At 32.8% G+C, this 24923-nt stretch overlaps 1 protein-coding gene across 1 annotated transcript in view; it reads left to right on the top strand.

The window, feature by feature from the left end:
• LOC114328744 (tyrosine-protein phosphatase non-receptor type 13-like) overlaps positions 1–24923 on the top strand; it is a 1179517-nt gene that overhangs the window by 261571 nt on the left and 893023 nt on the right. The window contains exon 2 of the mRNA XM_050656417.1: positions 20121–20493. The gene's annotated coding sequence lies outside the window, so the exon portion shown is untranslated. The remainder of the gene's footprint in view (positions 1–20120; positions 20494–24923) is intronic.

Here is a 24923-nt window from a genome sequence, read left to right as displayed (position 1 = left end):
TTCTAACAAAAAGATGTTTACTGAAGTGATGTACTTTTAGAACTAGCCTTACATCGTCACGTCTCTCTCGCGTCCAAACGATGCATTTCTTCTCGATCGTTCGGCCAAAACTATTGACCAATCGTCAACTACAACTCAAGGATCTTTCAAAATGCAGACCAATAATAACATGGGATTTTTAGCGCTCAAAACTTAAAGGAAAAACACTGAACCTTTTAGAGGATTCATTCTCGAATAATGGATGTTTTCAATAACAATCTACGTAGTTGGTTATTGCTACACAAATAAATAGGAAATTTCCTAACCTTTACAATGCGAACAGGAGCGGCTTAGGAAATTTTAAAGATATATAAACTCGCAAAATATATTAAAAAAATTAATATTTTTCTTGGGATAGGATTAAAATTAATGGATATTTTTTATAAAATATTGTAGTAGAAATCCATCTGCTACACTATGAGTACTGTATATTTTTGCTGAGAATAAACCAGAATAATTTTAATTAAAATTATATAGTTTTATTGACGTTAAAACTTCCACTCCAGAAATTATTCCCAGAAATTATATACCTAAGAATACCTAACCCAATTAATAAAGATTATGTTTTACTCCAGTTTCAGTTTCAGTTCCTATTTTACTGACATTGTGAGTAGAATGTTAAATGTTTTGAGTCACATAACAAACACCTTGAAATTATAAATACGTGGCGGTTGCTTGTTTGAGTATTGTTGCCTTTATTTATATATTGGCTTGTATATCGATTGTTGGGAGATTTATTATTACTTACATGAAATAAAGTGATTCTACAGTGCGTCCATAAAGTAACGCATAAATTCATTATTTCGTAAACCGGGAAATTAAAATAAAAATCCCGAAACAGGTCTATTTTTGTTTTTAAATTACGATTTTTTGGCATATATATCATACTAGTGACGTCATCCATGTGACCGTGATGCCTTAATCGATAATTTTTTAAATGAGAATTGGGGTCACGTGATAGCTCATTTGAAAGGATATTAAATTCTCTGTTCACTGATATAAACACTGACATAATTATTTATTCAAGGTGTTCAAAAAAAAATTTAAATTAAATTAATTGAGGCAAACAGAAGAATGTATGTAATTTATTTAATTCAAAATACATTTTTCTGTTGTCAGAAAACAGAAAAATATTTTTTTGACAAAATAATTATTGTTTTTTGCTTAAATTTGATGTTAAAGCTGCCACCCACCTACCTTTTAGTAGTTTGAACATTTCGTTTAAGCGAAAATCAATGTTTATTTTTCAAATAAATTTTTTTTCATACATTCATCTTTTTGTGTCAACTAATTTAATTAAAAAAATATTTTTTGGACACCCTCTATAAATAATTGTGTTAATGTTTATATTAATGAATAGAGAATTTAAAACCCTTTCAAATGAGCTATCACGTGACCCCTATTCCCATTTAAAAAATCATCGATTACGTCATTACGCCCAGGTGGATGACGTCACTAGTATGATATAATATATGATAAAAAATCGTAATTTAAAAATAAAAATCGACTTCTTTCGGGATTTTTCTTTAAAGTTGCCGGTTTACGAAATAATGAATTTATGCGTTACTTTATGGACGCACTGTATAAGGTAAGTTCTATTTGTATTTTATTCGATAGGACAAAATTAGGCATATTCGAAATAATTTTACATTAAAAATTATTGGATTAAAAAACAGAATTTGGCTTTTTCAGGAGAAATATTTATTCCTAAATAAAATTAAATTTTTCGGTTCATCTTTGTCCACTGTGCCACATCCTCCATGTTGCATTCTCCTTGCCATCTTTCAATTGACCTTTCTCTTTCCTGTCTTCTCTCGGCCGTAGTAAGCTCTAGATCTCTTCTCTCATATAGCTTTTTTCTTTCCACTACCAACTTATGCAGCGGAACATATCCAGTGATGACCCACAAGGCTGCCGCAGACACAGTCCTGTAGGCGCATGCCACTCGCAGCAGATTTGTTCTGTCCGCTCGTGTCATTAGCCCCCTGTAGGCCTGTATCTCTACCGCCCTACTCCAGACTGGTGCTGCGAAGAGGACGATTGACTGCACAACACCGTGCAAGGCCCTCCTCCTTTCGGATTTGGGTCCCCCAATGTTGGGCATCACCGTCCCCAAAGCAGCCGCACTATTGCAGCCTTCCGAGTCACTTCCTGTACGTGCTCTCTCCAATTTTCATTCTGGTGCAAAGTCACTCCTAGGTATTTTACGTGTTTCTTGGGTATTAGACACGCCCCTGTACATTGTAGTTCCACACTTTGCCTGTTTCGTTTTCCCTTCAGAACGATGGCTTTGGTTTTCTCTGCTGCGAGTTTCAGTCCATGCTGTGTCATCCATTTCTTCACGATACCGCATGCGTTACGTACCCGGTATTTAAGATCTGGCTCGTTCCGCGCCACTACCAGCACAGCGAGGTCATCCGCGAATGCGAAGGGGGTTGTACCCTCTCCATATTCACAGTTCATAATCCCGTCATACGCCAGGTTTCATCTCGTGGGGCCCAAGACAGATCCCTGTGGAACACCTGCCGTCACATCGACAATCGTGCCTTCCTCCACCTTAATTCTTCTCTCAGACTCTACTCTTAGAGTAAAAATTTAACGGAATAAACATTAAACGTTACACCTCTATTCTATTCTGAACAATGATTTTCGGTTTAAAAAGCAATTTCTAAAATATAATGAATTTTAAGTACACGTAGTAGAGTTTATTATAGACTAAGTAAGAAACTTAAAATGTCTGGAAACGTTATAAACCCACCTTTATTAAGTTATATTTAAATAATTATTTTATTCCAACTTCTTTTAAATTTGTTAATTTCTTAATCTTCTGTTTCTTTTTACTACGTTCTCCTCAAAAAATAGTTGGCGCCCTCTCTGTTTCTTTTTGATCAGCTAAATATTCTATCTTTACCTTGCCCTTATTAAAAAAAAGCTAATGTAACCACATACCTATATTAATTTTCTATATAGGCCTGGATCCAGCGTACCGAAAAAAATTGATTAATAGCAAATTGAAAATTTGTTAATAGCTTAATGGTGTCTAGTCGGACAAACTTTGATGTAAGGGAACACTGGAACAGGGGAAGTTTTAATTGTGAAACAGTTTAAAAATTGGGAACGTCAGATTACGAAAACGTTCCATGTATTTTGCCGGACATAATTGAATTGTTACCCTTTCATTAAACTCTCATGCAAAAATCAGCCTGCTATTACTAATCAACATGATTCCTGTCATTTGACATTTTCTTCGTGTTCCAGTCATTAAAATGCCCAGTTGGTGATAAACACCAGTCTGATTTTTGTATGAGCGTTTAATGAAATGGTAACAAATGAATTGAAAGTTCTGTCCGACAAAATACATGGAACGTTTCGTAGCCTGACGTTCCAGATTTTCAACCTGTTCCACAATTAAAACTTCCCCTGTTCCAGTGTTCCCATACATCAAAGTTTGTCCGACTAGACACCGTTAAGCTATTAACAAATTTTCAGCTTGCTATTAATTAAATTTTTTTGGTACGCGGGATGCAGGTCTAATACTTCTGTGTCACACTTAATTTCTCGGTTGACAAGTCCCCTTCAAATTCTGTCAGAGTCAGTCTTCTCAAATTGGTAGGGAAATGTTTTTAGAAGATCTCATTTCTATATATGTTCATGTTCCCTGAAAAATTAATTTTATTTTAACTACAATGTTTCTTGGGGTGAGTACATGTTGCTGCTATTAATTAACCAATTGCTATTTTTTCTCTCGTAATTTACTATGGAATCTCTAACAGAGAATTTTACTATTACAGTTGCAGTTGGTTCTTTTTAAAGGTCCATTTTGGTCTTTTTAAAGACAGATCACATGCTATGATTTTTTTGTGACGGATATTCTTGAGGTGGGGTTGATTTGATGTAATCGAATGAACTATCTTTCAGTAAAGTCGTCCCAGAACCGCAACTCATAAATCCTGGCAATCTCATTTTAAAGTCTTCTACTTTAAAATTTATAATATATGTCTAAAATGCCGATAGAAATGAGTCAGATTGAATAAATTATTAGAAGATTTTTTTACTAAGCAACAATATTTTTGTTTAATTTAGTAATATTTTGTATTTTGACAACGACATCCGATTTGGGCGTCGAAACGTTAATACAATCATTTTTTTGGTTAAATTGTGGCTTATTTCCCATTTAGAATAATTGTAGGCAACAATACTTCGTTGGAGTTGTATTGTTCTACATTAACAGTAACTCCTCAGCTTTCTATGGTAGCTCTATCGTTACACATTGGCGCTCAACGTAGAGCATGATACAATCTAAGACACACACGTAATGAGGGAACAGCGATATGAAATGCTAAAACGGATAATACAGAGAAAGATAGGAAGAAGGAGTATAGGAAGAAGGAAAGTGTCATGGTTGAAAAATTTAAGAAACTGGTTTAAATGCAGTTCGATAGAACTCTTCAGAGCATCGGTAGATATAGTAGAGATAGTGATGATGACATCCAACCTCCGACTGAAAACCTAAAAATCTGTAAATCTGAAAAAAAAAACACCATTTTTCAGATTTTTGAAAATGTTTTTCTATTAACTTTTTAAGTATATATTGTTGTATAATTTTTTTGTGGGAAAAATTTAGTAAATAAATTTATATCAGATACCACGAAATTATAGATTTTCATCGCCCTGTATATGACCAAAAATTGTAATAGGATAATTTAGTTGGTAATCAGTGTTTTCGCGGAAAAGTGAAATCGTTAAGAAGGTGGTTTTCTTAATGGGTTTTTGAACGGACTTAAACAAAGGTGCGGTCAAGATTAGACAATACCGTTTATTTCGCTTTGCAATAAACAATAAGACATTTGATAAAAAAAATTTCGAAGAAGGTTAAGCGGTAAACAAATGTATTTAGTGATAAGAATGTAAGGCTTTTCGTTTAGCAACGAAAGTAATTTGATGTCTCCCAGAATTTAACAAATTGGAAAGTTGTATACAAATTAAATCGATTCTTAAGAAATGATAATATGGGTGTATTGGGTAGAAAGGATGTTTTGTGATTGGTGGAAAATGATGGATGGAAGGGATGAGAGTGTTGAGTCTGATTTTGACGAGAGAAAAAAGGGCCACTGTGAAATTATTATCTGAAGACAGCAGTCCAGTTTTTTAAAAGTGAGAAGTCAGTGTAAAGTGGTGAAGTTGGCCTTTGCGAGCAGAATCAAGTTGAAACGAATTCGTTGACCGAGTTTAAAAGTTCATTTTCCTGGGACCGAGGAAGATTCCTGTTTCTGTCTAGAACGAGTAGCCGATTGGTATCTATTTGCACAAGATATCGAACAGAAAGAAAACTGAGTCGAGAATTCGAGCGAGTCCTGTTTATTTGTGAAGCAGTTTGGACGAGAGGGACTTTTCGCAACATCCTAAGAGTACGTGTCTGAGAATCGAGGACGACACAATCAGGGAAAAGAAGTAGAGAAGAAACAAAAAAGTTAGTCAAATCATTTGTGAAACTGAGAGAGTTTGTTTATATCCACACCATATTTGCTTAATTTTTTGTATTGAACAGTTCTATAACATAATTAGTCACTAAAAATTTTAAAGAAGAAATAAGTAATCAATTAAAAAGGAGAAAAGTAAAATTTATTAAATTTTGTAAGAATGAATAACGAATTATTTAAATAATTGTTTTTTGTTAAAACAGAAGAGATATCAGAATTAACGCTTAATTTATTAGATGAGAAATAGTTGCAACAAATCTAAATTTTTAGCATGTTTTAGAATCTTATGTTTATGGTATATTGGATAAATAAATAATATTTTTTTTAACATTTATATGACATTGAGTGTGTTTAATTCTCCTGTTTTATCCTGGATGGAGTAAGCAACTAGAAATACCAGAAGCCACAAACCAAAGGTAAAGCATCAAAAATAAAATAGCCTTGAGAATAAAGTTTATTAGAAAATTTAATTTAAATTTGGTTTTGTTTTTACATAAACAGTAATTAAAATAATGGAGTAATTAATTAAATTAAGAATTTGCTCATCAATATCATAAAAGAGAGAAATACAGAGCATAACAATATATTAAATATACCTACTAATAATACACTTCAATCTCACCACTTCACTGCAAACTACAACTATACACGGTGTCCCGAAAAGATTGGTCATAAATTATACCACAGATTCTGGGGTCAAAAATAAGTTGATTGAACCTCACTTACCTATATACAATAGTGCACAAAAAAAAGTTACAGGCCTTTGAAGTTACAAAATGAAAATCGATTTTTTTTCATATATCGAAAACTCTTAGAGATTTTTTATTGAAAATAGACATAAGTGCAATTTGTGCACCCCATAAAAATTTTATGGGGGTTTTGTTCCCTTAAACCCCATCAAACTTTTTTGTACGTTTCAGTTAAATTATTATTGTGGCACCATTAGTGAAACACAATGTTTTTAAAACTTTTTTGCCTCGTAGTACTATTTTGATAAGACAGTGTTTATCGAGATATTTTGAATATTTGTCGAATGCACCACATATTTGTATGGGGTTAAGTACGATTATAGAGACCATAATCTGAAAATTTATTTATAATTTACATTTTTAGGTATATTTTGAAAAAGAAGCCACATCTCGATAATAGGTGACATCAAAAAAAGACTAAGAGACAAAAAAGTTTTAAAAAAACTGTGTTTAACTTATAGTACCACAATAATAGTTTAATTAGAACGTACATAAACATTTGGGGGGTTTAAAGGAACAACACCCCCATAAAATGTTTATGTAAATATATTAAAAAAAGCCGCATCTCGATAAAAACTGGCTTATCAAAAAAATACTAAGAGGCAAAAAAGTTTTAAAAACGTTATGGTAAACTAATTATACTACAATAATAGGCCAGGGTAATAAGACAAAAATATACCTTTTTCGTGACACTTCAGCAGCCAGGGGACTGAAGCGTTTTTTCGACAAGTAATACCTATAGGAACAAATTGTCACTATTTCCTGTGTAGGATCTGGCGGCCATTTTTATTTATAAACAATAAACTGTCAAAAAATGGCATTTTTCCCTTTTTTTTCAAATCAATGGAAAACAGTGAAACTTATGATTTTTTTAGTACAAATATCTTTGATATTATGGAAAAAGCTTTAAAATGTCATATTACACCGTTTTATATACTCATTTATTGTTAATATAATTGCGAAAAAAGGTCGGAATTGCAAAAAAAATTATTTTCGCAATAACTGTTGTAAAAAATAGTGTGCAGGTTTGAAATTTTTGTCAAATGAGGGTTCTTTCGTGCTTAATATGTGATAAAAATTTCAAAGCGATTCATTCAATTGTTTAAATTTTATTCGAATTGTTTATCTCAGAGAGCATTTTTTTGCAATAACATAAGTCAGAAAAAAATGACGTTAGAACCATTCCACAGGTGTCAAATGGAAGGGCATGAGCTATATTTTCAACTTGGTTTAAAGAAAGCGAATAAAAATGCATTTATTAGTAATAAATAATTATGCAGAAGTATCATAAATATTTCGTTATAAATTTTTAAATACCTTTTTCCAAAAAAATTAACTTTTTTACCCTGTTTTAAGTGCACAACTACCAAGTAATGTTATTTATATCATAATTGATAAAAAAACTGTTATAAATATATATAATTTCTTATAAAACAAAATAAGAAGTTTATAAGGAAAGATTTACGATACTTTTGCATAATTATTTATTACTAATAAATGCAATTTTTATTCACTCTTTTTAAACCAAGTTGAAAATATAGCTCATGCTCTTTCATTTGACATCTGTGGAATGGTTCTAACGTCATTTTTTTCTGACTTGTTAGTGCAAAAAATATTCTACCTGGGATAAACAATTTGAATAAAATTTAAACAATTGAATGAATCGCTTTGAAATTTTTATCACATATTAAGCACCAAAAAAACCCTTATATGAAAAAAATTTTAAACCTGTACAAAAATTTTTACAATAGATATTGCTAAATTAATTTTTTTTGCAATTCCGACCTTTTTTCGCAATTATATTAACAATAAATGAGTATATCAAACTTTGTAATACGTCATTTTAAAACTTTTTCCATAATCTCAAAGATATTTTTACTAAAAAAACCATAAGTTTCACTGTTTTCCATTGATTTGAAAAAAAAGGGAAAAATGCCATTTTTTGACACTTAATTGTTTATAAATAAAAATGGCCGCCAGATCCTACGCAGGAAATAGTTACAATTTGCTCTTGTAGGTATTACCTGTCGAAAAAATGCTTTTGGCTGCCTAGTCTAACGTCTCGAGAGAAAACCTATATTGTCACTTCTATTTAACAGCAAAAAGAAAACACAAAACAAAGGTAGATATCTAACAAAGTCGCCTAACATTGGAAGTGAATAAAAGCTATAAATAAGCCTTTTGTTAACCGTTTCTCGACAGTCGGTCTTGAGCTGTTACAAATATAATCAATTCTCAGATATTTGGTGGAGACTCAGACCCTCAGTAGCTTCGCTTACGTTTTACTGTAAATCAAATTCCGTTCTTGTAAGAAAATCATCCTTTGTTGCATGCAATTTTCCCCGGTTGTATCAAACGATTTATGTGGTTGGGGCTTAGACGTAAAACCAATAAATTCATATGCTATATACTTAGGTATATGCTAATATAAAAAATATAAAATAGAATAAAAATTACTAGTGGAAATGATATAAATTTATTAAAATTTTTTAAAATATACTCAGTGATATACCAGTGTTACACCTAGAAGGAATTCTTAGTTTTTTTGGCAACATGGTTAATTTACAACAAGAATGAAACGATATAGTCCAAGTAATGAAGCTTAAAATCGGACAAAATCTCGCCATTTTTACAGAATGGATCGATTTGCTTGAGAATCTGAGAATAAGTAGTGGATAGTCCAAGGATCAAAATCTATATGATGACAAAAGGCGCTTTTACCATGGGGGTGGTTGCCACCCCATCTCGGGGGTGGAAATTTTTTATTATATTTTGACCCCAAAAGTTGGTAAAAACATTTATCCTAAGCAAAAACCGTTCTATATATTTTTTTGATAAAATTAATAGTTTTCGATTTATTCGCTATCGAAAGTGTTAGTTTTATATGGAAAAAATCAATGTTTTTAATCAGTTTTCTGCTAATAACTCAAAAGTTTTCGTTTTATCAAAATAATTTTACTTAACAAAAATGTACCTTTTGAAAAAATAAACTTAACTGTTTTTTTAATTTTCTTTAAGACCAATAGTAATCGAGCTATACTTTATTACATGTTAGCTCTTCTTCGTCATATGCTAAATATTGTAGTTTCAAAGTCAAAAGACGGGAAAACTATGCATGTTTCGAGGAGAACTTGGTCAAACTAATTTAAAGCATTTAAAATTATCCATCTCTGCAAATAAAAAAAAGTTTCTAGCTCAAAAATTAAGTGACAATAAAAATCATGTCAGTCCCTAATTACTAAAAAGTAATCGGCAACAACTCCCTAACCACCACCCCAATTAAAATTAGTCATTGACCTGATTTGGTCTTCTTTATTTATGTATTATTATAAGGTTTTAGAAGTTTGATCGGCTTTTATGATCAGTTTTTAAAAAATGGAGTTAAAAGCGAATAACGAATATTTGTAGTTTGGTAAAAAATGCCCCTTTTTTCAGAATAGAGAGATTAGCATCAGAGATACGAAAAAATATTTAAATATGAATTGGTTTGCAAAAATTTTTTCTACGGCAAAAATTGAGAGAGCAATTGAAAATTAAAACTTGTAATCACATGCAAAATCCACCTTTACCAGCCCTTTCAATGTCACCTCTTTCTGTGACTGAGAATTTTAAAAGCATTTAATATTAATATCCTTAAGGTGATACAGTAGCGATCAACAGATAGCCAAAACGCGTTCCAAGATTACGGCTGTAATTTTGAATATTTTTTCGAGATATATGGCACACGTATTCGTAATATAATAAAGAATGGCGGTACAGAGCCCAATTTGAAAAATATATTAATATGTGGAAATTACTCTGTAATTAAATACAATATTAAAAAAACGAGCCTGTACCGCCATTAAGGAGAACAAAAAAATACACTTTCTTCAAATAAACTTTTTTATCCGATGCCTAGATTTTGTGTCATTTTGGAACTACTAAAATTTTTTATTTCACTAGTATCTCGCCAAATATCTCGAAAAAATATTCAAAATTACAGCCGTAATCTTGGAACGCGTTTTGGCTACCTGTTGATCGCTACTGTTTCCTCTTAAATATCTGGTACAAACCTACAAAATTTTTTTACCAAACTTTTTAAGATAAAAAATAAAAAAGTTACGGTTAAAAAATCAATATATCTTTTTGAAAAAAAAGGAGACATCCAATTGAAAGCATAATAATGTAAGTTAGCGGTATTTTTAGTCATTGGCCTTATTCATTCTTCTTTAACTATGTATTATTAATAGATTCTAGAAGATTAACGGGCTTATAATGATTAGTTTTTAAAAAACTGGAGTTTAAAGCGAATAAGGAATTTTTGTAATTTGGTAAAAATGCCATTCTCTTCAGAATAGAAAAATTAGCATCAGAGGTACGAAAAAATGTTTAAATATAAAATTGTAGGTTATTTAATTCCTAAAAACTTGGTTTAAAAAAAATTTTCTACGACAAAAATTGAGTGAATCGTAAATGAGTATACCATCGAAAAGCATTAATTTTTTAGATATAAAACTAACACTTTCGATAGCGAATAAATCGAAAATTATTAATTTTATCAAAAACATGTATAGAACGTTTTTTGCTTAAAAATAATGTTTTTATCAACTTTTGAGGTCAACATAGAATAAAAAATTTCCAACCCCCGAGATGGGGTGGCAACCACCCCCATGGTAAAAGCGCCTTTCGGCATCATGTAGATTTTGATCCTTGTGACTATCCACTACTTATTCTCAAATTTTCAAGCAAATCAATCCATTCTGTAAGAATTGCGAGGTGAAAAGCTTCGGTTCCGGGACTAATAACGTTGACAAGCATTTTTATTAATATGTATATAAAAAAAATTAATAAAATGTTTGGCAACTCTGTAGCTAAATATATACCTTTACACGTTTAGGCATTGACAAAATGAGATAATCAGTGTCTGCTTGTGGCTTCTCGTTCCAAGCAAATCAACTTCGCGGATTAACTGTGTCAGAATCTGTAGAGGATGGAGCAAAGTGGACAGTCTCCCTCCCATCATATCCCACACATGCTCGATAGGATTTAAATCCTGTAAACGGGGTGGCTACGACAAAACATTAACGCCAGCTTCTTAGAGAAAGTTCATAGTTCGACGAGCAATAATGGAACGCACATTGTCTTTCTGTAAAAGGACACTGTCTTTCTTGTGTACGAGTGTACAGCCGGGACCAGGTGCTTTGTTCATATTTAGAAGGGCTTTTTTAATCTCATTCTCTTGTAAAGTCTCAATTTTTCATGTTTTTAAAAAAGTATATTCATATTTTATTGTTTCTTCTTCATGTGCCGTGCTCGATAATCGAGCGTTGGCTGTGAAATTGGCTATAGTAATTTTGTTGATGGCAGCTCTAAAAAGGAACGCAGAGGATCTGTTAAACAATTCTCTCAGGTTTTTGTATTGAGTATATTATATCTCTCTGGTTGTCGCTTAACATAGCCAAAATATTCAAGTTTTCGATTTTTAACTGTTCTGACGACATCCGCAACTTTTCCCTACGATGCAAAACAACTTCATTACGAACTCTATCCACCCTACTTATTTGTAGGATTCTCCGATACACCTAGATTTCAAAGACAGTTTCTTAAGAAATGTGCCCGTTAAAGTCCAACCTTCGACACTATGAAAAACAGTAGAGAACACATAACATCTCATTAATCTAATTTTCAGATTCAAATAAATATTGTTTCGGCATTTAAGAGTTTTTTCATCTTAAGCAAAGTAGCTCTGGCCTTCTCTATACATATTCTACTTTCTTTGCTCATGTCCCAGTTCCCATTTAGATTAGAACGAAGGTAGGGGATACTGTTTCTGTAAAACCATCTCAGATTCGCTGACGACATTGTGATTATAGCGAGCTCATTCGAGGAACTGCAAATTATGACGGAGGACCTCGCAGGCAGCTCCCAATACGTCGGCCTAAAAATGAACATGAGGAAAACAAAAATAATGACAAACACAGATGACCCCGGACGTATAACTATAAATGGCAGTGAGTGCACAAAGTGTTCAACCAGTGCATCCTTTCTATCATGACATATGGATGTCAAACCTGGACCCTAACCAAGGCAAATTAATATCAATAAACTAGCCACAACAGAAAGAGAAATGTTAGGTATACGACTGTTAGATGAAAATAGGAAAGACTGGGTTTTTTCTTTAAAAAAATTTTGATCATTACCCGTATGCGCGCCAATGGTGAATATAAAATTCTTAATTGTATGTCGAAAATTGGGCAAAAAGTACCTCTTAAAACCCACGAAATTTCATTTGCATATGTCAACTGATTTTAGTGCAATAAATAAATCGTCATATCGTTTGTAACAAAAATTTTAACACCCCTTATCTCGGAAACGAAGCATTTGCAGACATGTGTTTATAAAGTAAATTGTCATTATTTTTTCATTTAGAATTACCCCTTAAAGTTTGTCACACTTTAGAAACACCATGCATAATTTACATAGCGTTAAAAAAATTATAATTTCACGCCAAAATTTTTGTGAAAACAACATGTAGTAGGCAATAAAAGAATCCTACAAACTAAAAGAAAAAAGAAATTTTTTCTATGATTAGAACCGAAGATATCGTCAAAAAAACAAATAATAGGTTTCGATTTCTTTTGAGGTTATGTTCAGGTCTAGGTGTCTAAAAAATTTCTGTGATCTTTTGTGGGGTGTACTTGGAGAAAAATAAGACAGAGAATTATTTTAAAATTGAATCAGGAGTCAAAATGGTTAAAGATAATACCAAAAAGTGATTTTTCGGTAATGTAACCATGATGACCCACGTATAAAAAAATATATGATCCAATAAATAAAATATTTATTTTTCGGCATTTTGGTCGGCCTATTTTTTTTAACAAAGTTTAAAAATTTCAAAAACAAAAATAAATTGAATTTCGGTTAATAAATTTTGGGAAAAAATACTGTAGTATATTTAATAAAAAATCCTAAAAAAGAAAAGAAACCCGAAGTTTCTACGATGATCAAAACCGAAGATATCGCCAAAAAACGAAAACACACGTTTTAATTTTTTGGGTGGTTGCGGGTGGGGCTAAAGGGGAGGTGTCTAAAATTTTTTTTTGGTCGAATACTCCTTGAAGTAGAACAGCATGGTATTTTTATTTTTGGAATATCGCTGGGGGTCATTTTTCACTATCTTAACCGGCTAGACCCTCTTATGAAATATTCATTCTGATACTTGATACACAAAGCGTTTTACAATAAATTAATAATCCACAGAGATTTTTTTTTATTTTATACTTAAAAAAAAATAATTACATATTACATTCTCTAAATAGCCTAAATCGTCGTGGAGAAACGATTTTATATGTCTTAAAATATAAATAAAAGGTATTATTCGAAAAATGAAAATATACATTATACTACATTCGCTCTCGCGAGATTTTTTTTGAGACATTCGGAATAGGAAACGTACAACACAAAAATTCCTACCTCACACTATTAACTGCTAAAATCAACTCAAATTAACTTAATCTTTCATTAAAAAAAGAAGAATTATTAGAAATAGTGGGAGTGTCTACTAATCTCATAAAATTTTGTGAAGTTTATTTCTACAAAATATTTTTATTTTGTACAATAAATAATTTTCTCATTTGCTATCAATACTTTATAATCGTTTAAATAAATAAATATTGATTGGCGTAAGGTTTATGTTATTTTTATGTCTGTTTACTATTAATAATATTGGATATGAGCAGGTGCGTTGGTTTTGTAGTAATTTCCAGTCACTTCTGACAACTGAATTTTTCAAAAACGAAATTACTAACGTCAGTGTCAAAAAAAATCTCGCGAGAGCGAATGTAGTATACTAAATACTTTATTTAAAAAGAACGAGGTCAAAAAGTTAATATCTCATCCTAAACATTCATAAAATCCCGTTTAATAAGAAGAATATTCCAGGGGAATGTTACGATAAGGCCTCAAGAGTTTGCTACTTCCTTAATTTAATTTTTTAAGTGCGTCCTCAAACGAGATAACTTGATTTAACACGTTGAACATGTCAGTAAAATCATAAAATTTATAAAATATGATTCAATTTTATATTCGTTATCTATGGAACGGAAAAAACCGGCTCTCTTTACAGTTTTTTTGTACGCTCAAAATTATTACTTTAGCCATATTTTAGTAGGAGATAACTGATACACTAAAGGCAACAGCGAAACCATTGGCGGGTGCATTATTTCTTTTATTATTGCAGATTTATATAGGGAGTGATCAACTTTTGCGACATAATCCATTATATCTGTTATAGGAGATACCTATACGTATACCTATCCCAGGGAAGGAAGCATTTAAAAATAAAAGCAACTTTTTTAATTAATTTTAATTTTGTGACAAAAATACGCATTGTAGATGAAAATTTTAAACAAAATTTGTTTTTTACAAAGTTTTGTATTTACAAAGAGATTGAACATATTTAATATGTTAAATCTCCGGTTGTATGACTCGTACAAGCCTCGTTTGTTTTTAAAGATATATTTTTCATAACCTTTAAGATGGTGTATTTTGATTTTTTGTAAATGTTAAAACAGCACAGATAATTTAATTGTTACAAGGCAAAAATGATACATACTTCTGCATTACATTCTGCATTAATTATTTGTAAGTAAACACTAGAAACTGTGCTTTTACTGGCGTCAATGTGCAAACATCATGATTGGCCGGGACACTTCTGAAGAGCTTCAAATACGAAGAGGAGTAAGGCAGGACTGCATTTTGTTCCCACTAATATTTAACATATATTCAGAGTTTGTTTTCAATAAAGCAGTGGATAATGTTCAATGTGGTATCAAAATAAATTGCGTCAATTTGGTCTTTAGGATATATATCAGAGGACTGGTCCTACGAGTTTGGACGATGTCCTACGATAGGTTAGTTTAGAGTAGTGAAGTAATCTTAGGTTCGCACTATATTTTTGCTATTTGGTTTGTTCACGCCTGTGTTGGATCCCACAGCGTGTGATTTTTCTCTATGAATACTTGTATTGAGTATTTATAAGTATATATGGAAAAAAATTGTTCCTAAGATCAATTTTTTTTCCGAGTAATGGGGGAATGTAACGGTGAGTGCCATCGTTACGATATTATTATATTTATTCCTATAAGCCACCTAATAAGTATGCAACCAGTTATGCGTTCGTGCTTAGAACGGGTTACCTAGATTTGTGACCAAATCTAATATAAGGTTGGTACTACGCTTGGGGAATTCTGGTCTTAGCGTGTGGCTGTACGGCTTCCGACGGAGGGCATGTCATATCGCCCATCGGAGAGGATTGTCACTTCAATTTTCAATCTGGTTGGATGAACAAGTAAATTTTTCCGTGGTCACTGTTTAAAGAATACAATATTTAGTTAAAATATTCATTTATTATAAGATTGGTTTATTTTGGAAGGAGCTATTTTTTGTTTTGGATTTGTGCGGTGAGAGGAAGAGTTTTATTTCCAAGTTTCCTTTTGGAAAACAGTGGGTAAGTCGGCTATTAAGTACTCTTGTAAAAAAAAACATGGTTCTCATTCTCAATACAATACTTATAGTAATATTATAATTGTTATTCTATAAATATAAAACATCAGGTCTTAACGAGTCAATCTCACTATCAAATTCATATTTCTACAAGAAAAATTCTTTAAAATTAAATTTCCAGTTCAAAATAATTTCTGAAGTAATGACACTTTTCATTTCCTTTTAGTATCTACGTCTATAAAGTAATCCCTTATTGCAATATATACATATCTTCTTGGTTCATATGTCCTTCCATTTCTTTACATTTCCATTTTTGTTCAAGGTTAATGACACTTACTTATAAATGTCAATAGCTCATCTTTTTTCGGTAATTTTTTCTAGAAATTTTTATAAGGTTTTTATACCTTTCTTATATGCCCTGTTTTTTGTGTACTTAAGGAACACCAGCTAATAGGAGATTCTTATGCTTTTAGCCACGGAAGAAAATAAGGAGATGGAAAATTAAGTCAATCATACTTTAATTTGTTTTTTTGGAATAAATAATCATTTTGGGGATATTTTGGATGGAATGTGGATGTTTTGTTTGGTTTTTGTGGAATAAAAGTTGAGTTTTCCGATACTGGGCAGCTACCTGCTTGCCGTACCTTCCTGTTGGTGTGGAGTACCTCCCTAGGGTTGGGAAACCAGAGGATACCTCATTTGGCTCTCCCCTCATCATCTTCACCGAAGGTTGGAAGAAGCAATCCGCCTACTTTTTGTAGGGACAGGTTTTTATATAACTAAATTTGCATGTCAATTTGTTTTAATAATAATTTCCAATTTTACTATTTTTTTTCTCTTCGTATCAATAACTTTCAAATAACTCTAATAATAATATACCCTCATTGTTTTTTTCTTAAACATAATTAACATAATATTCAATATTTTTCAAAAATTTTTATTATTTTTCACCCTTATTTAATTTATTTAACTGGGATTTATAAACCATATGTGAAGATAATGTGCACAGTATCTGGTTCATATCCTATTTAATAATAGTTATTCCAGTTGTCGGGTGTTGTCACTTCCGATTAGATACGGTATTGTCAACCAATATTGTAACCCTCATTAATAATAAGTTATTAAGGTACATATCTATTCATACTAAATTCATTACATATTTTTTTTTCTACTGTAAAACCTGCATTATCGACAGCAGTGTACTGGCCTAGTACGTCGGATAATTAGCTAGTGTAAAAATTGTATATAGGGTATATAGGTTTTTTTTTATTAAATGTGGTTGTACATACTTATATGTTTTATTATCCTACCATTTTCATGGTACCATTTTAATAGTATTAGTTAGGTACAGCAATATAGGTCACGTGGAGAAGAATTTATAAAATCCTTCCCTGACGCTCAACATTACTTCTGAATATCTTCTTGGTCAGTAGTTCCCTTTCTTTTCATTACTCCTTATATTCATTTATTTTCTTTATCATACCGTCTTACTAGGGCATGCAAATTGGCCAAATCCTCCCCTGAGCCCTACTGTTTAGTCTCTTGAAAATCCAGCTAATCTAGTTTCCGAACACTTTCATAACTAAGTAACTTTAAAGCTATATCTCTTCTGGTCTATAGCGTTTTGATACGTTACAATTGGACACGGTGTTAATTGCAAGCAATTACGAAGAACTTCCACATCTGATTAATAGAATTACCACAACGTGTGATGAATATGGACTCAAGATAAACACCGCAAAGGTGATGGTTGTCCGTAAGACGCCAATGCAGCCTCAAGTGGTAACAGCTTATGGTGAACAACTGGAAAGAACTAACAGTATCCCCTTCTTCTTCTTCTTAGCCTTCTATCGTCGACGTTTGGACATAGGTCTCTCTCAACTCCTTCCATCGGTCTCTATCCTGAGCAACATATTTCCATTTTGTTCTGGCTACTCTTTTAATATCATCAACCCACCTCATCTGTGGTCTTCCTTTCGGTCGTTTACTTTGGTAAGGTCTCCAATGTTGTATTGTTGCATTCCAATGTGCGTCTTTTTGTCTAGCTGTGTGACCTGCGAAGCTCCAGTTAAGTTTGGCAACTTTTGTTGTGGACTTTTGTTTGGCAACTCCAGAAACTTGAAGGCTTACAGAAAAAAACAAAAATAAAATTGAAGTAGTGGGAATGGATGCAATCAGAAGGTCATTACGTATATCCAGAAGAGAACATATCAGAAATGAAGACATTAAAACTCGAATGGGAATAGAAGGAACAATAATGAAAGATATAGAGAGAAAACAACTGATCTGGTATGGACACGTGAAACGAATGAATGACAAGAGACTTCCAAAACAATATCTAAAATGGCAACCTCCTGAACATCGGAAGCGAGGGAGACCGAAAGTTAATTGGACCACCGGCATCCGGAAAGCGATGAGCACGTGAGACCTCAGGGATGATCTGTGGCAAAATAGGAAGGAATGGAATTTCGGAATCGGACAACGCCGCAAGACGTTCTAAACCGATCATATATATAACTTTTATATAACTTTCGACATACAATTAAGAATTTTATATTCACCATTGGTGCGCATACGGGTAATGATCTGAATTTAAAAAAAAAATATAATACGCCACTGAGATATTCAAATTAAAAATAATTTTTGAACTCCTCGTCGAATTTCTGACAAAATTGGACAAACATTTTTTTTGTGACAAAAGTGGAGTTGCCACTTACCCTTCTCAATGTGAAGACATAATTTTTTTCACTTAGCAACCCACGTGCCTCGTGGGAGTCATATATGCCCCAGGGCCTTATCCTTAGGGATTATATCCATCCTTTGGAGTTCATAATTAATTTTACAATGTACGACATTTAGTCAGCATTTAGAAGGTTTTAATTTATGTATTTTTGGGTGGCTCAGCATGTCAAGCCTGTAAAATTAATAATGCTTTTTTAGAGAGAGAAAAGGTTCTGTCACATTTGTAGCACTATTAAGGGTTTTTAACTAAATATACCGTTTTTCCTTTAACTAAATATACCGTATAAAGGAAATTGTACGGAGTAGGGGACTGATTTATCCCCTCTACTTCGTGCAAGCCACCGGTTGGGGGCGGCTCCCTTCGACTGGTTCGTGGAAATAAAAACTCGTGCAGGGTCTAAGTTTAATAAAAGCATTTACCTTTATTCTGGCGATCATTTTCACAAAAACTACACATAACTACTTACTAAACTTTTACATTGATTTTACAAAGAAAATTTTGCATTTAACAATCTAATTTTACACAGAGTGGCGCATGTTAATTGTTTGAGAGTCGGCACACGAATACGAATGCTCTACAAAAATAGCGGAAGAGAACCACACACCCTACGTTTACATAAAACCGGCTCAGAGAGAACCCAACGCATTTACGAGCATGTAGAAAAAATAACCTGCCTTACACCTAGCCAAATGATTCTGTTGCTCATAAAGAAAAGTCGAGAACAAGTTGCAATTGCACATCGGTCAAACTAGCAGAACCTTTGACAAACGCATAGCAGAGCACAAAAGGGCCTTCAATAATATAAAACCAGATTCTAAGTACGCAGATATAATAATTCTGAATGACCAACTTGAGACTAACAGCTCCCCACTCCTCAAACTATTCAGTTAGAGACTTTGAAGTGTAGACGCACATCACTTGAAAAAGGCACTCTGCCGAAACAGCTGTAGTGACATTAATAGGTCTGGATCCCACGTATGAAAAAAAAGTTGATTAATAGCAAGCTGAAAATTTGTTAATAGCTTAAGGGTGTCTAGTCAGACAAACTTTGATATATGGGAACACTGGAACAGGGGAAGTTATAATTGTGGAACAGGTTAAAAATTTGGAACGGTCAGACCACGAAAACGGCACATGTATTTTGTCCGACAGAACAGACTTAAACTCTCCGAACAGAGATTAAACTCTCATGCAAAAATCAGACTGCTATTTTTCACCAAATGGGCGTTTTAATGAGTGGAACATGTAGAATATGTCAAATGACAGGAATTATGACAGGTGATAAATAGCAGTCTGATTTTTGCATGAGAGTTTAATCTCTGTTCGGAGAGTTTAAGTTTGTTCTGTCGGACAAAATAAATGTGCCGTTTTCGTGGTCTGACCGTTCCAAATTTTTAACCTGTTCCACAATTAAAACTGCCCCTGTTTCAGTGTTCCTATATATCAAATTTTATCCGACTAGACACCCTTAAGCTATTAACAAATTTTCAGCTTGCTATTAATCAACTTTTTTTTCATACGCGGGATCCAGACCTATAATTTATAATACTTTTGTGGAAATATTGAAAACAAAAGTTTTTAGTGTATATTCTTTTATTTTAATTTATCATTATTTTTTTGTTGCAGTTTACCGAATAGGATGAAAAGCGGAGACGCTAAGTTTAGTCCGAGAATTCCTTCTCTCCACCGATCAAATTGAACAATTGCAAAACGTATACAAAGGCCTTCATCAATTCGTTTCGTTCGCGCGGTAATGTGTTTCATTGATGACGTTACAAGGACTAGCAGTGACTTGTGATGCGCCTGCTGACGTGGAATTCCTTAATCATGTTCGACATTGTGTTCGTGTTTTTCTTGTTCTTGATCGGAGTGACGTGTTTGGTGTATTATCTTCCGAACAGAAGAACAGATGTAGATGATTATCCGCTGCAGTGTTACGTCAGCACGTCTGCGGTGGAGATTCAAGGATCTGCCATTGATCATGTCTAGATTATTTATGGTAAGTTAACATTAGGCTGCGAAATGTTCCCGTCATTTGGGAAGGCACTAATTTGCATATTATTGCACTTGTATAGAAGCCAAATTTTAAGTTTCTTCCTAAGCCACGCATTAAATAGTTTCAATACGTAGGTATTATATTAGATACTGTTCTACAAGATATTTTTTTGGGTACTGATATTTGATCCTAAATGGCATTTCCGTTCTAAAACAGAATCTGTAATTTAAATTGCTCTATCAGGCACATATTTTGAGATATTTAGTATTTTATGGTAAAATTCAGGTAAAAATTACCCTAATTAAAATACAATTATGTAACTGGTAATTTCTACCAAATTAGTAACCAAGGGCAAAAATATACCTAAAACTATATTTCGGGATTATTATAATCCTCAAAACACAATAGGACAGACAAAGGAGAGGGATCTAATAATAATAGCACGAACTTTCGACACAGTATAAAAAGGGACAGTAGAACCAATCTCCGAAAAATTGGAAGTAAAATCTTTAGTCGCGCATGGCGACCGCGCAATGTTCCTAGTCGCTTTTACCCCACTCTCGCATTGCTAGTGACATAGAAACGTACGGGTTTTAACAGGGAAAACCCACATCCACCACTGGTGAATTACCAATTGCGTACTTCCGTTATTACTTCTTGAGACCAAAGTGCCGACATCGAAGTGGTTTTACTGTCCCTCTTTATACTGTGCTTTCGACAAGGCGGAGGCGGTACCTCCAACCCAGTGCGCATTGCAGTTTATAAAACCTAATGTAACAATATTGGTGAGATTAGTTTGATCTAATTCGTTCTTATAGAAAATTGTGAAGGGTGTTAAGTGCCCGAGAAAATGTCGTCACGTTATAAGTGCCGCAATAACCCAGACAGTTTCTGCTATATTTGTGGTGAATACACTTTTGAAAGACACAGAAAACAAATGTCTCCAGTTGTACGTAAAGCCTACAAACTATATTTTGGTTGTCCCATTGGTGATCAAGATAAAAAAAATGGGCGCCACATATTTGTTGTGCGAACTGTTATGTGAAGTTGATACAGTGGTGGAATGGAAAACATGTTTCGATGGCCTTTGGTGTTCCAATGGTATGGCGCGAGCCCAAGGATCATGTTACAGATTGCTACTTTTGTCTAACAAATATACGGGGCTTTACTAGCAGGAAGTCTAAACAACACATAGGATACCCCATAAACGTACCTTCTGCTATACGACCAGTACCTCATAATGCAGAAATTCGTGTACCACCAGTTCCCCGTGATGAAGATAAAATCCGTGGTGTAATTGAGAATATGCCAGAAACAGGAAATAACTCAAAGGATGAAGAGCCCTTGTCTGCATCAGACCCAACATATGAGCCTCCTAAACACGTAGTACCGCATCTCTTGTCTCAGGGTGAATTGAATGACTTACTCAGAGATTTAGGTCTAAGTAAGAGTAAGGCAGAGCTTCTGGGTTCACGTTTGCCAGAATGGAAGCTTTTACAGCCAAACACACGTGTAACAGTTTAAAGAGACAGAGAGCTTGATTTTGTCAATTTTTTTAAGAAAGATGACATCATGACCTTTTGTAAGTACATCAAAGGCCTAACGACAGCCCTGGATAGACCATATAAAGCTTCTGATTGGCGCCTATTCATATATGCATATAAAACAAGCTTAAAAGATGTTTTACTTCATAACGGTAACTTAATATCTTCGGTTCCCGGTAGTTATGCAAGTTTGACGAAAGAATAATATGGTGTGCTTCAACAAGTATTAACAAAAATTAAATACCAAGATCACAAATGAAAAATTTGCGGAGACTTTAAAATAATCGCAATGATACTTGGCATGCAAGGAGAGTATACGAATTACTGTTGTTTTTTATGTGAGTGGGATAGTCGTGCTCGAAAAGAACATTTTGTAAGAACAGTATGGCCAACCAGAAAATTAACCGTTGGAGAGAAAAATGTGACGAATGAATCTCTTGTTGCCCCTAAAGATGTAATTTTACCACCGCTTCACATTAAATTGGGTTTAATGAAACAATTTGTGAAAGCAATGGATAGAAATGGCCAAGGATTTGCTTACCTCACTACCAAGTTCTCCCGCCTGTCTGATGCAAAAATTAAAGAGGGTGTATTTGTGGGAACACAAATAAGGGATCTGATGGAAGACGACACTTTCGACACACTTTTGTCTAGAAAAGAAAAGCGTTCCTGGATTGCGTTCAAGAAAGTATGTAAGCAGTTTTTGGGAAGACATCGTTCTGAAGACTATAAAGATGTAGTTAAGGAAATGTTAAATGCATATAAAGATATGGGATGGGATATCTTTGAAAATTCATTTCATGCATTCTTATTTAGACTACTTTCCAGATAATTGCAGCAAAGTATCAGATGAGCATGGAGAACGCTTTCATCACCTTCAATGCTTGAAGACTACTGCTGGAATCTTAAAAGAGACTGCGACGATAAATGCAAAAGAAAAAAAAAGAAAATTTTATGAAATTATGTTTTTCGATCTTTGTATATATTCTAGTATTAAAAAAATATATTTTGTAAAAACTTTTTAGTTTTCATGTTAAATATACAGCAGTTAAAAACATACGTAAAATGTGTATTATTCTCACGCGGGGGGATCTAAGGAGGAAAGGTGTAGGAGACCCAAATATTATTTTTTTATAGTTGGTCCTGCCTTAAAAATCTTTCATTCCACTGGCGTATTTTGTAAAATAATGGATCAAACAAAAATTCAAATTACTCAAAAACGGTGCCTGATAGAGAAATTTTGAAAGTAAATCTGAATTTAGGAGACAAAAATCATTGGTAATCAAGTGCCATATAGTCAGAAAAAAAGAAAAAATTTGTTTGTAACTAACCTAGTAATAAAATTTCAATGTCAGTAAACAAACACTAACTTAAAGACAATTTTTAGGCCATTTTTAGATGCGCCATAATATGCAAATTAGTGCCTTCCCAAATGACAGGACCTCTAGTATCTTATTTATCGAATTTAATAAAATCAGTTATTCCCATCTTTGCTAAACTTATCCTGAAACATTTTGGTTCCTACCTACTGACATTTTTATTTTCTTCACATTGTGTTAATAATTTAATGACTACTAAAGAATTTGGAAAATGGATTAAAAATTAACAGATACGCCGTTATTATTATTGCTTTTCTGTAAATTTCTACAATTAATCAGCTTTCTTGAATATCTTCAGATACAAATCGAGCTAGTCATATGTGTGGAAAATTATACGCGTGAACAATCATATTAAATCTAAAAATAGAGTAAAACTGAATGTTGTCGTGAAATGAAAACAAGAGGTGTAGTATATTTCAATTTGTTCAGAGAGTGCCATAAACAATCTTACTACTTTCATTCTTATTACAAATCATCAGAGATTGTATATAAAATATCTATATCTGTATGGATATCTCTGACCAAACTAAAATAAACCGAGCCTACTAGTATCAAACCAGGACTAACAAATATGTAGATATGGATGCTGTAGCGACAGATGCTGTAAACAGATTTGGGGTAGCCGAGCTACCCAAAAATTTTTAGGGGGACCAATATTAGTGTAAATTTAAAATGGCGACTGAATTCCACTGTTACGTTAGCCCCCATATTGATTTTAACGAGGAAAGGTTTTTGCTCAATATCTCTGCCATTTTCAGCTTTTCGACAAAAAGTGTAAGGAATGAAATTGTTGAAAATGCGATTTTCTATCATTTTTTTATTACAATTTTTCGTGCGATCGATATTTTTCGAGTTGGGGGTAAAATATTAAAAGTTATGGCATAATTATTAAATTATCTCGTTTAAGAACTTCCGTGTAAGGACTTAAATTGTTGCAAATACGATTTCCTTCAATTTCTTTCTTGCAAATTTTTTCATGCTGTCGATATTTTTCGAGTTAAGGGGAAAATAGTGTCTAAGTATATACAGTGCTCTTCAGATAAAAGTATCCACCTTAAATAACTTTTGAACCAGTGATTTTTAGAAAAAACGCAAAAACACGTCAAATAATACTTGAAGGGAGAGACAATATGCCATATTTAAGTTTGACGGGAAAGGCACCCTCTCACCACCCGTATCATCCGTTAATTTTTTGTTTAATTACTACCCCCTTTTTTATTTTAAATTTGGATTCTCCTATTTGTACTGATTTCAATAATGTATAACTCTTGATGCTTAAAGTGATTAGCTAATGAGAAAAAAAAAAATACAAAAGCAAAAAAACTGGACTGAAAAAAAATTATTTTTTTAACAATTTTATTACATACAAACATTTAGAATAAACATTTCACTACCAAAAATTTTAACAATAATTATTCAAAATGATTTTTGAAAGCTTGAATAATTATTATTTTTTAAATTTTTGAATAATTATTGTTAAAATTTTTGGTAGTGAAATGTTCACTCTAAA

The sequence above is a fragment of the Diabrotica virgifera genome, chromosome 1 (genome assembly GCF_917563875.1).
Source record: "Diabrotica virgifera virgifera chromosome 1, PGI_DIABVI_V3a".
In the NCBI taxonomy this organism is placed as follows: Eukaryota; Metazoa; Arthropoda; class Insecta; order Coleoptera; family Chrysomelidae; genus Diabrotica; species Diabrotica virgifera.
Note: the sequence above shows the minus strand (reverse complement) of the source record. Positions and strands in the feature narration are given on the sequence as shown.